General features: G+C 42.6%; 1 long non-coding RNA gene across 1 annotated transcript; it reads right to left on the bottom strand.

Annotated features, from left to right (window-relative positions):
- Nucleotides 1-1,303: 1,303 nt before the first annotated feature.
- On the bottom strand, nucleotides 1,304-8,518 carry LOC118452525. Its single transcript, XR_004842329.1, has 3 exons — nucleotides 8,502-8,518; nucleotides 6,765-6,921; nucleotides 1,304-1,617 (listed from the first exon to the last, which is right to left on the bottom strand). It is a non-coding gene; the product is annotated as an uncharacterized LOC118452525 (long non-coding RNA).
- Nucleotides 8,519-12,493: the final 3,975 nt, after the last annotated feature.

Below are 12,493 nucleotides of genomic sequence, written 5' to 3' on the forward strand. Positions count from 1 at the left end.
TTACCATGCTTGCTGCTCTTCAGTGAGTTTCAGCAATTTAGGAGCTTAAGCAGTTGGTATTTTGTAAAATACTCCAAGTGACACAACACCAATGTGAAGTTCTCATATCACTGCATTAGTTTTTTAGTAAGCTGAAGATACAAGATGGGAATTTCTGTTGATTAAAATAGCCTAAATTTTATGTTAATAAAAACTAACTTACTAAGATTTTACTGACTGATACAATTTTTTTTTTTTATAAATTACAGCAACTAACTGAAGTAATTCCTTCCATGATTAAAAACATGCATGTACCACATAAGCAAGTAATAGTATCCACAGCATTGGATAAATATGACTTCTAAGGCAATATTTTTTAGCCTTGCTTTCTAAGAATATTCAATCTTGCTCTCTGTGTCAGAATGTCTGACTCCTTCAATAGCTTTTGAACCTAATAGCCCAATGTTGACCCAGCCTTTACCAGGGCTCTGAAGTAATTACTTTTCCACAAGTTTTACGAAAATTAAGGTAAGGTGAAAAGACTCCCCCAAACCCTCTCTCTTCTCTCCTCCCTCCCTCCCTGTGAGAAAGGGTTCAAATCTGCACATGACTTTCAACCAAACAGTCCACAAGTCATTCAGAATCAGCTACATCTTATGCTTTCTCCTCCTCAGGCAGTATTTAGAGAAGAAAAGAAGCGATGATGATGATGTGGGAAGATGCACGAGGCACAGATGCATAGAAATGCACACAACAGATTCGTAAGAATTTGCTGCTTACAGAATTGCTTGGTTGTTTTTAACTTTCTTTCCTGCCGGCACCCTACTTTCACTACAGCACCGCATAGCAATTCATCTGAGACCTTGTTTCTCCACCGTCACGGTACTACTCTCAAATATGCTATATTTTCTGTACCTGACAGGTAGGATTTGCTTTAATTTCTTCCTAGACTCTCACACGATCCATGACCTTAGCTTAGGTGAAGAGGTATGGTAAAAGTCTAACTAAAATAGTGTATTTTCTAGCTATGCTGATACCAAAACTGTGGGATCGAAAAAGGCAGAATATGGCCAAACGCTGGCATTCAGGCAAGGAGGCCATGCCAAGCACTCATGTTGTCCAGGTACTCTGTTCCCTGGGAAACAGAGGTGATCCCAATAGGTGGATTGGCTGGTTAGGACAGTAAAGTGGTTGGAAGGGTGAGAAAGCAGCGCAGGAAGGCAAAGGCAGAATTGCTAGAAAGATTGGCACAGATGCAACTAAACAAATTTATGTCAATGCAAATTACTTTTAATTCCCACAAGAATAAATTCTCTGGAGGAAAGTCAAGTTACAGAAATGCGAGTTAAACATAAGTTGTGGACTGGAACAGTATCGTGTGCGCTGCTGTACATCTCTCACATACACTTTTTTAGTTACGTATTTAGTACTTTAACTTGAGGCATGGAATTGCCAGATATTTAAAGGCAATGGTAGGAGGTAACCGCGGGTGATCCATCAGTCTACAACTCCCCTATTCATGCTCAAAACCTCAGAAGCACAGATGCTAGGAAGCACCCTTCGTCAGTGAGACAGGACACCTTGTCTTCTTGTGCAGACGTAACGTGAGGTCATCTGTCGCTAAGGAGAGACTTCTTCCTACAGGGAAAAACAGATTTTAAATGAGGGAGCAGTAGGCTCAAAATCCTGTGCAGATATGCACCAGCAAAGACCCACTCCCGCTGCCAGCTATAATTCCATTAGAAAGGTAACTTTAGCCTTGTCTGATATCTGCCAATCTGACTTTATTCCTCTTGGAATCGCTGATCGTCATCTTGCATGAATTTGGCCAGAAGCCAGAAGCCTTTGTTCCCTAGAGAGAAAATAGCTTCTGATTTACTGCAGCTCTCTTGAAAATAGGCTGGAGCTTGTCTCACAAGCCCCGGAGGAAAACCTCCCGTCCCTAACGCTCCGTACCAGAGAGATGGCGAGCGCCGGCTCCACGTTTCACTGACCCTCTGCTAACCACCAAGTGCAGGGGTACCTTCAGCTCGCAGCACTCTTCCAGCTGCAAGCTGCTTTTCTCCAAAAGCAAAGCCTCTCAGAAAAACAACCGGACTGTACTGAGATGATCCGCGCCCTCCTCTTTCTGAAGTACTGTTGTTCAGCCTAGAGAAAAGGAGGCTCAGAAGGGATCTCATCACCACGTACCAGTACCCAAGGGGTAGCTACAAGGAAGATGGAGACTCCCTTTTTAGAAGGAGTCACATGGAGAGGACAAGGGGGAATGGACAGAGATTGCTCTTGGGGAGATTCCAATTGGACATGAGAGGGAAATTTTTCACCATGAGAACAGTCAACATTGGAATGATCTCCCCAGGGGAGTGGTTGACTCTTCCACATTGGACACTTTGAAGACTCAGCTGGACAGGGTGCTGGGCCATCTTGTCTAGGCTGTGCTCTTGCCTAGAAATGTTGGACCAGATGATCCTTGAGGTCCCTTCCAACCTAGGATTCTAGGATTCTATGATTCTTGCTTAGTGTTACTGACAGGGGAATATCCCATCACATCGCCTCTGTGCTCTCCTGGTACAGGGACCCGAGATGTTTATTCCTTGCACATGTCAAAGCAACTCCTTATTTCACAAACTCCTTCTAGCCACATACGCTGCAACTTCTCATTAGTTGGATTGGAAGGATATTAGTATTTAGGCTTCCCTAATTTTCCATCTATTGTGCTAGACCCCACTCCTGTTACAAACCCTATGCATACACTGCTGTTTACATGGGACAATTTTCAGAATAGAGCCAGAGCTTTGTGTATTCTTATTATAAACTCTGTGATAGACATACTTCTCTAAACAGTTACACCTTTCACCATTCTACATATACACAATTAGAAAAATCAATGTGTAATTGCCGATTATGAGGGAACGGATATCCTTGCAAATTCCGCTATGCCAGTGAAGGTTGCAAAGATATTCACCAGAGCTGCAAAAGCAGCAAATGAACTAACTATATACCAGCACATCTTGGAAAATCTCAGATTAAATATAAACAGTGTGTGGAAGTTATCATTTAATTGTCAAGTGTAACTGATATTATTTATAACTAACTGCTAACTGCTGCTACAGTTGTCCTCATGCAGCAGATGCCATGCATCAGATGCAATGTTTGAACCTCTCATCTTCCTAATCACCAAGAATGTCACGTTGAAGCATATCTATCAGGCTCCTATCCCTTTTAAAGTAATGAGGTTCAGCAGCGACTTCGCTCTCGCCATTAGATCCTCAGGTACCTCTGACTTACAGTCAAACAGAATAGTGGGATGACAGCTAGTAATTTCTTGTTTGATCCACAATTAGTCGAAATCCAGTAATCACTGTGTGATTACGTTTAGGCTACTCTGGAATGAGTTACACCACACATTAAATCTATGGACTACTTAGGTTTCTATTCTTACTGTGGAACTGATTGCAGAGTCCAGAGCAGAAACACAACTAGCTTAAACAAACTGCTTTCACACAAGTAAACAGTAACGAGAATAGTAATGGAAAGAGTAGTGTAAGTGGACTATCTGAGAAGTATACAGATTTAGATTTAGATTTAGTATCCAGATTTAGATTAACAAGTTATTAGGTCAAGAAGTTTGGGCAATTACATAACGTAAACCACAGCACTTCACCTGTTAATTTTTGCAGTTCAATTAATACACAGTGTCTTAATTAAGTCCTTGTATCCCGTAACAAAAATAGCTAAGAATTGTTTTTTGCGTATAGGATTTTAACATTTTATTTCTTCTTTCTAACTTAGAAACATTTCTTAACTGAAAAATTCACCCTCAGTCAGAGGACAAATAGGAACCAATCTGTAAGTAGAACAGGACACCTAAACTACTCCAGTATAATATTTGAAAGAACTTGTTCCGTGGGATTACATACATATGCACAAGGAAACAGGAATCTTCATACATGGAACGGATACTTTAGATGTGTAAATATGACCTCAGACACAGTTACCCATTCTGCAAATACATTTTATATGCCTCACATGCAAATACTGGGCTTTGTAAAGTCAGTAATTTTGCTGGCACTGTGTGAGCAGCCGTTCCAAAAAATTACAGCTTTATGCAGATCTGATGTCCATGAAATTAGATCTAGCTACATCTTGGCTAAACTCCCATCTGCTACCTGACACAGTATTTCCTTTCCTGATTTTTCAGTTGTCAGTGACACTGTTCATGAAGATGACAATTTAAAATACAGGTCAAAACCACTTGATTATTATTTTCTGGTAATTGGAAACTTAAGTGAAATTTTAAAATTAAAAAATAAATTATTTCCATTGTTATTATTTTATGAGCTCCACTACAGAAATATCCTTTAAAAAGATCTATTTTTTATATATATATATATATATATTTGTTACTATATTACTGCTACATCTAGAAATACTCTATTTGAATTTTACATTTGAATTGTTCTATTGAGCAAGGATATAAATTTCTACTATCAATGCAGAATACGAGCCTGCTGAGTGACACACGCATTACAGTCTTTTTTTGATTTTTATAGGCTAGGCATATAATTTCATTTGCAGGAACACCTGTTAGCTACATCTGACAGAACATATTTAAATCCAAGATATAGGTAGATGGCTTATTGCAACTAATAACCACATTCTGAGAATTACTTTACTGAGAATGGTATCTTTCCCCCACAGTGTGATTGAACTGTTTGTTTAAAAGCATCAGGGTAAACAGCATGAAAAATTGCCCGAGCTTGAAATGGAAGACGGTCCTCCACACAAGGGGTGGGATTGTCCTGCACAGGTTACATGGGGGGGTCTCAAAGGAAGTTCTGTAGGTATTATGAGTGTAATCACACTTTCCTGTTTGCTCATTCTTATCAGATTTTTTTTTTCCTTTCCCTAGCCCCTGTCAAAGCACCTATACAAACATCCAAAGGATACCTAGACAGCTGCAAAAACACAAAGATGTTTGTCAATGTGTAAATTTTTGTCCATCAACAGTCAGAGACACGCCGCATAAACCTAAGGCCGTTCATTACTGAGAACCCTTGAGGAAGTGAGCTGTGATTAACTAAGCAGGGAAGGTTATTACATGCAAAATATTTCCAGATTCAAAATGGACAAAAATGTTTGTCCTTTGTAACTCAGTTTTTCATCTCCTCTTATGGAAAAAAAAATTAATAACCAAGAAATCAGCTTCCAAAAATGAGGCTAATTTTAGCATTTCTTAAAAAAAAAAAATAACGTAACTGTTGAGTGTATCTATGAATGGAGTCAATACTTACAGGCTTGGGAGAGGATCTGTACTTGCTTTATGTGAAGGCATCAACTGTAAATATAGCGAAGTACAAACCACACACGGTTTTCTTGCATTTAAATATAGGCAACAATATGGATTTGAAATTAAAGGACTACAGCATTGAAGTAAGATTACGGAGCATTCATGTAGCGCTTGTTCCTATGCTACCGGAGTTAAAGGGGTGTTTTGCCGTGGCCTTTCAGGGACGTAAACGTCAGCTCTCAGAAAAGAGGAAAAATGCTGGCGCTGCTTAATTAACTATTATATACTTAAAAAGACAGCTTATCTATCAGAGAGGATACTGATAAGGACAAAGACACACATGAAAAATCGCATGTGGAAAATCACAAGCAGTTTTTCAAATAAAATAAGCATTTTCATGTGTGCTTTTTTTTTTTTTTTTTCTCCCAGTTTGTTACTATGCTCTGACTCTTGCAACATTTCCTTTGGAAAAATACACCATTTGCACAGCTGGTCTACCTTCTGGGCCCCGTGTCCACTTGTGCCCTTGCTGTTGCTGCCCTGTTTTGTGTAGAACGTGCATCCTGGCAGCTAGAGCTGCCGTGCAGCATTATCTGAAAAGCACCACTCCCACTTGCCTCCTGTGTGCTAAGGTAATATGCCACCGCCTCTGTGACTAAAACTTACCTCTTTTATCATTTTTTCATCTATAACACACTTTAAAATGTGTAGGTGGCAATTACTGAACAATAAACAGCCTTCCTTGGCAATGTCAGAGGTATGACCTGCAGTTTGGGTTCCACTCCCTGATCAGTTTCACCCCGTCTCCAGGCTAGCTCTTGAATTTTCAGGTTTGCCCGTAAATTAGAACACAACCCTACACCGTACAATGGCCTGAGAACAAGTCAGCACAGGTGCACCTGGATTTGACTGTGCTATGCCTGAAACAACAACCCTGACCTCTGAAACATACTGCTTTGTCAATATATTTTGCCAGATACAAGCTGACAGCTACTGAGAAGTGACAACTAGAAAATCTAAATGCAAGAACCAGCAAACTTTTGTTACCTGCGCCTGTTTTTAAAACCACTGCAGGAGGTTTACGTGAAGCGCCAGGACATCAGTCGTAAACTTAGCAGGTACAATAGATCCAAAAGCCAAACCACAGCGGCTTTTCTAAAAAGCAAGATCATGCAATGTCGTAAAAAGCTGTAGCATGGTGCGTCAGCAAATACGCATTTTCTCAGACACATACAGAAGTGACAGAAAGGCATTTGGCCACAGGAAATACAGTAAGTACAACAAATTGAGTAGCTTGATGCACTACTCCATTGGTTTTGCTCTACTCAACTTCATTATTTTGCACTCTCTTACGTGTACTTTTAATGGTATCAGCCTTTACAAGCATGGTTTTGTAGCCCTGGGTTAGGATTTGTGGAATAAAAACATTGTCTGCTTCCTTGTTGTAGAAGGTCTGAAAGAAAAAAAAAATAAATAAAATTGGGCACTGACTTACCAGGCAAAGGGCAGCAGCAAACAAAGCTTCTGACTCTGTCAGTGCAGACCAAGGTGCGGCCAGGAGGCTGCGGCTCCGAACCCAGCGCTATGGAATGCTGCTCTCGTGCTTCAAGTGGTTGTTCCTGAATAGTTCACTTGCTGATACGCCCTATGACCTAAGATGAATATTCATTCAGATGAATATGACGTGACTCCATCGGCACGTCACAAAACACCATGTTACATTTCAGGAAGACAGCAAAAAACTAGAAAAGTATCAAAATACAGTACAAAATACACAGTGTTTTGAAAAGTCATTGGTAACGTGGTAATAATTAGAGTAAAACATACAGACATCAGTGTATTACACTCAAAAAAAAGAGATTTTTTTAAAAGTCAACTGTAAAAATGAATTACTCTTCAATTAAACGAGTAAGCTCTGCACAACATTTAAATGGTATGGCATGGAAACTTGTACGCTTTCTAATTCTCAAGAAAACTGCAACACAACAGGTTCTGAGCAAATCTGTCAGCACATACAAATAATAAAGGTAGGAAAAGTATTTCTATACAGTGTTGATGACTGGAATGACTGGGGTGAAGTATGGCCGGACTCAGAAGAAAAGATTTTAAGCCTCAACGTTCTAACTAACGTAAAGGTTCAGACTCAAAGAGGCTGAGTATTGAACTGTAATATCAATTTGTTTCTGAAAGGAATAAGATTTGCTGTGTGCACTGAGGCCTCGTGAAAAGGGACTGAAACACCACACATCCATTTACACCAGTAAAACCGCGAAATTCACAAAATTAGAGGGGGAAAAAAAAGACTTTCCAGGTGCAGCCTGAAGTGGAGACAGGCAAAAATCTATGCCTCTATGTAATAGTGCTGTTCTAAAATTGAAAAGAGAAAGTGAACAATTACAGGCAACTATACAAAAGCTTTTTACGCCACTTTGGAGGACAGACAAAAGAAACCAAAAGGACAGTATCACACGCTAATAAAAAAGACTACCTCAAGGTAGTTGTTCACATATATTTTTGCATCTGCTTAAGACAAAAATAAAGGTAGCGAGTGATTCAGTAGTAATTTCTTTATGCATTTTAAAATCACATAGATACTGACTCAAGACAGGATACAACTTCTATTAATATGGGGGTTATAGTCTTTTATTTGGGCTTAATTCATCTCCAGCTTAAACATTTATTTGAAAGGATATTGCAGTACATGAGAACAAAGTGAGTAGGAGAGAAGGTTATGGAAGAGCTTGGAGTTTGAGAGAGATTGTTTATCATGTGACAAGAATGTTCTTGAAAACCAGTAATAATCAGGAAAGCATTACACAAAAATAACATTTGAAAACTGTTGATCCTTTAAAATGAAGGGATGTATTTTAAAACCAGCTTATCATTAATGATATATTCAGAGATTCAATTCAAACAAAATATTCAATGCAAACAGACGTTTCTAATCTGTACTATGAGCACAGGAGAATTGAGAGCACAGACCCAAAATTAAATACGCAGACAGTGATGATGACTGTTCAAAGATTACCCTATGGTAATCATTCTGGGAACACAGTCAGCTTTATTAAATAAAAGAAAATATAAATATGGTGGAAGTAAAGAATTTAAGTTACAGGAATTAAAAATGCCAGTATGCAAGTTCTTGCCCAGACCCTGCTCACCCTTCCACCTCCCCAGCAATACATGTGGGCTCCCATGGGGTTGTAGGAAGGTAGGAAGAATTAGCACTCACTCTGTAATTGTTTATTAAATAGCTGCGGGAATACATGGGGAAGAACTGGAATAGCTGCAGGATTCCGTGAAGGTTCTTCATCACAGGAAGGCTGCTTTCTTATCACTCTGTCGTGCGACAGAAAGATTGAAAATTCCCCTGTTATTTAATTCTGAGATAGGAAAAGTGGCAATAAACTGCATTCGGGTAGAGGACAGAAGCAGGTTTTGTGCTGAAATAAGGAGTGAAAGTGAAGGTTACAAGGTGTTTGTATCCATGATCCAAGCAACACCTTCTGTATGAATAACCAAAATACTGGGTCATTCACTTTATGTGGTGGTTTTTTATCCTAACGCGCACTAATGTCTAACAGTTTTCAAATGTTGTAAAAAACCTAATTAATCCTCTGACACATCTGTGAAATAGATTCTTACTGTACTGACAGAGAGAGCGTAACCTTGTTCAAATGACTTGCCCAAGGCCATGCAACTCAGTGACAAACCCAGCCTGAAGACGTTTCAGTTCTTAATGAACTTCAGTTCTTAATTCGAGATAGCCAGCATGGCTTCACCAAGGGCAAGTCCTGCCTGACGAACCTAGTGGCTTTCTATGATGGTGTGACGTCAACGGTGGACAGAGGGAAACCAATGGATGTCATCTATCTGGACTTCTGCAAGGCCTTTGACACAGTCCCCCACAACATCCTTCTCTCTAAATTGGAGAGCTATGGATTTGATGGGTGGACGGTTCGGTGGATAAGGAACTGGCTGGATGGTCGCATCCAGAGGGTAGTGGTCAATGGCTCAATGTCCGGATGGAGATCAGTGACGAGTGGTGTCCCTCAGGGGTCCGTACTGGGACCGGTGCTCTTTAACATTTTCATCAATGACTTAGACAGCGAGATCGAGTGCACCCTCAGCAAGTTTGCGGATGACACCAAGCTGAGTGGTGAGGTTGACACACCAGAAGGAAGGGATGTCATCCAAAGAGACCTGGACAGGCTGGAGAGGTGGGCCTGTGTGAACCTCATGAGGTTCAACAAGGCCAAGTGCAAGGTCCTGCACCTGGGTTGGGGTAACCCCCAGTATCAATACAGGCTGGGGGAAGAAAGGATCGAGAGCAGCCCTGCCGAGAGGGACAAGAAGGACATGGAACTGTTGGAACGGGTCCAGAGGAGGGCTACAAAAATGATCCGAGGGCTGGAGCACCTCTCCTATGAGGACAGGCTGAGAGAGTTGGGCTTGTTCAGTCTGGAGAAAAGGAGGCTACGGGGAGACCTGATTGCGGCCTTCCAGTACCTAAAGGGGGCCTATAGGAAAGATGGGGAACGTCTTTTTAGTAGGGCCAGCTGTGTTAGGACAAGGGGAAATGGTTTTAAACTAGAACAGGGTAGGTTCAGGCTAGAGGTAAGGAAGAAATTTTTTACAATGAGGGTGGTAAAACACTGGAACAGGTTGCCCAGAGAGGTAGTGGAGGCCCCATCCCTGGGAACATTCAAGGCCAGGTTGGATGGGGCTCTGAGCAATCTGATCTAGTTAGCAGTGTCCCTGCTCACTGCAGGGGGGTTGGACTAGATGACCACTAGTGGTCCCTTCCAACCCTAAACATTCTATGATTCTATTCTATGATTCTATGACGTGTTGAGCTGCCCGGGACACCCCACCGCTGTCACCATTCTTAGGGCACGTATTATCGCGTTAGTCCCAGCTGCGTATGGGCGGTACGGCACAAGTATCCCGTATAAACCACGGCCTCTGAGTTAGCAGCGCAGTTCAGAGCCCTGTGTGGTGGTGTGCTCCCCCCCGCCCCGACCTCTTTCAAGTCATCGTGAAGGTCATGAAGGATGCACCCACTGGATGTGGGGGAGATATAGATAACAATACAGCAGCCAAGGGCTATAGTGGAACATGCCCACCCAAGCACAGTGGTCAGTATGCAAAGATGACCACAAGCCAATTATCTGACCCCCATCAATGCTGAGCAGCCCAAGGGCCCTTGGAGCTCTCCCACAGGGCCGCGGGCTGCACGCCAGGATCTCCCCATGAGCAGGGACGCCTCTCAAGGTTACTCCTCGAGGCTGAGAGATTCCTTACTATGACAGATTCTCGGTAAGTGACTAACAGCACGCTAACTTGGAATCTTGGCTAAGTGACATAAAGGATTAATTGTGCATGTATAATCCTTTAGGCATAAACCACTGACCAAGTCTGGGACTAAGACTGGATCCAGCCGCACCTAGACTCCTCTCTGAGGGAGGAGTTTAGAAAGCAAGGGGATCTTTTCTGAACCTCATGACTCAACGGGAGGGTCCCCCTGACAGTTTTGTCTGACCCTGTCCTCTGTGCAGTAAATAACCAAGTGTGCCTTGCCATCGAATCTTGTTAAATCCTGTTGCATTTACCACTGAACTTTATTAACTCACTGTTTCGCACCAATAAACTATAGTTTTTGCTTCCCTCTCACTCCATCTGCGTCACCCTGGATACCACTGTCATTCACCTACCGGTACACTGGAAGACACAGCTTCAAACCCCCAAAATCTTTGCAGTATGAAGGACCGTGAATACCCGTTGCTATTAATACAATAATGGCAATTATGGCTGCATCTACTCCGCGCTAGTGATCTGAGTGTCTCCATGGGCTCTCCGGCCAGTGGGCACACACTCCCACGAGGGAGCCCTGGCAGGGTGGCTGCACACAGGCTCCCATTTGGGAAGGGTGCCTGCTGCACCTCCGCCCTCCGGCAGCACCCACTCAGGGGCACGCTCGGAGGGGGAGCGGGAATGGTCGCTGCACCCTGGGCTCTGCAGACAATGGTATCCACGTGCCTGGGTACCCTGGGTTTTATTTACCAGCAAGGGCACACACCGTGTTAGTCCCCCCCGTGCTAAGAGGGTTTTTTGCCATAAATCAATGAGCGAACGGGTGGTTTTAATGGCAGCGTTGACAAATGGGCAACAACGTACTTTCATCTGTCTGGCTCAGTTTTGGCCTTTCTGCAGATCGGTCTTCAGATTAGGTCAGAAAAATGGTAATCTACATGTGCCCTGGCACTTCAATACCAGACCAAGAGTATGGGATACCAGACTGTCATGCTTTAACCTGGCTGGCAACTCAGCACCACGCAGCCGCTCGCTCACTCCCCCCTCCCTCAGTGGGATGGGGGAGAGAATCGGAAAGAAAATAAAAGATTAGAGCCAAAGGCTGAGATAAAGACAGTTTAATAAGAGAAAATAATAATAATAGTAATAATGAGAATGATAACAGAATATACAAAATGAATGATGCACAAGGCAATTGCTCACCACCCGCCGACCGATGCCCAGCCCGTCCCGAGCCGCAAGCAGTCTCTGAGCCGTGACCGACCGACCTAACTAACCCCCCCGAGCATGACGTTCTATGGTCTGGAATAGCCCTTTGGTCAGTTTGGGTTAGCTGTCCTAGCTGTGCTGTACTCCCAGCTTGTTATGCACCTGGCCGAGCAGGAGAAGCTCAAAAAGTCCTTGAGTAGTCTGAGCACTACTTGGCAACAGCTGAAAACATCAGTGTGTTATCAACATTCTTCTGGTACTAAATCCAAAACATAGCACTATGCTAGCTTCTATGAAGAAAATTAACTCTATCCCAGCCGAAACCAGGACACAGACCCAATAACCAGCAGAGAAGAAAATCATTGGTATTCCTACATTCACCATCCTGCGAATTGACTCTAGGAAATAGGGAAATAGCCTTTTTGGAGAACCTAGCCTGACACCATCCCCACGGCAGGGAGGAAGGACTAGCTATCCTAGCATCTCTTATAGCGGGGATTTCAGAAAAAAGGGTGTATTTGCAAATGCACGAGAAGTATTAAGAAAAACATGGCTACGCTTGTTCCTCCGTCCAAAAATATTTACGTAAATAAAGCCCCATGCAGGCTTGCATAGCGGGAGTCAACTCGCGAGCCGGAAGAAAAGAGGAAACACGGGGCAGTGTGCGCTGCCTGCAGCGCCAAGCGAGCTGGGACAGACGGC

Source organism: Egretta garzetta, unplaced genomic scaffold (assembly GCF_000687185.1).
Source record: "Egretta garzetta isolate BGI_Z169 unplaced genomic scaffold, ASM68718v1 scaffold136, whole genome shotgun sequence".
Taxonomy (NCBI): domain Eukaryota; kingdom Metazoa; phylum Chordata; class Aves; order Pelecaniformes; family Ardeidae; genus Egretta; species Egretta garzetta.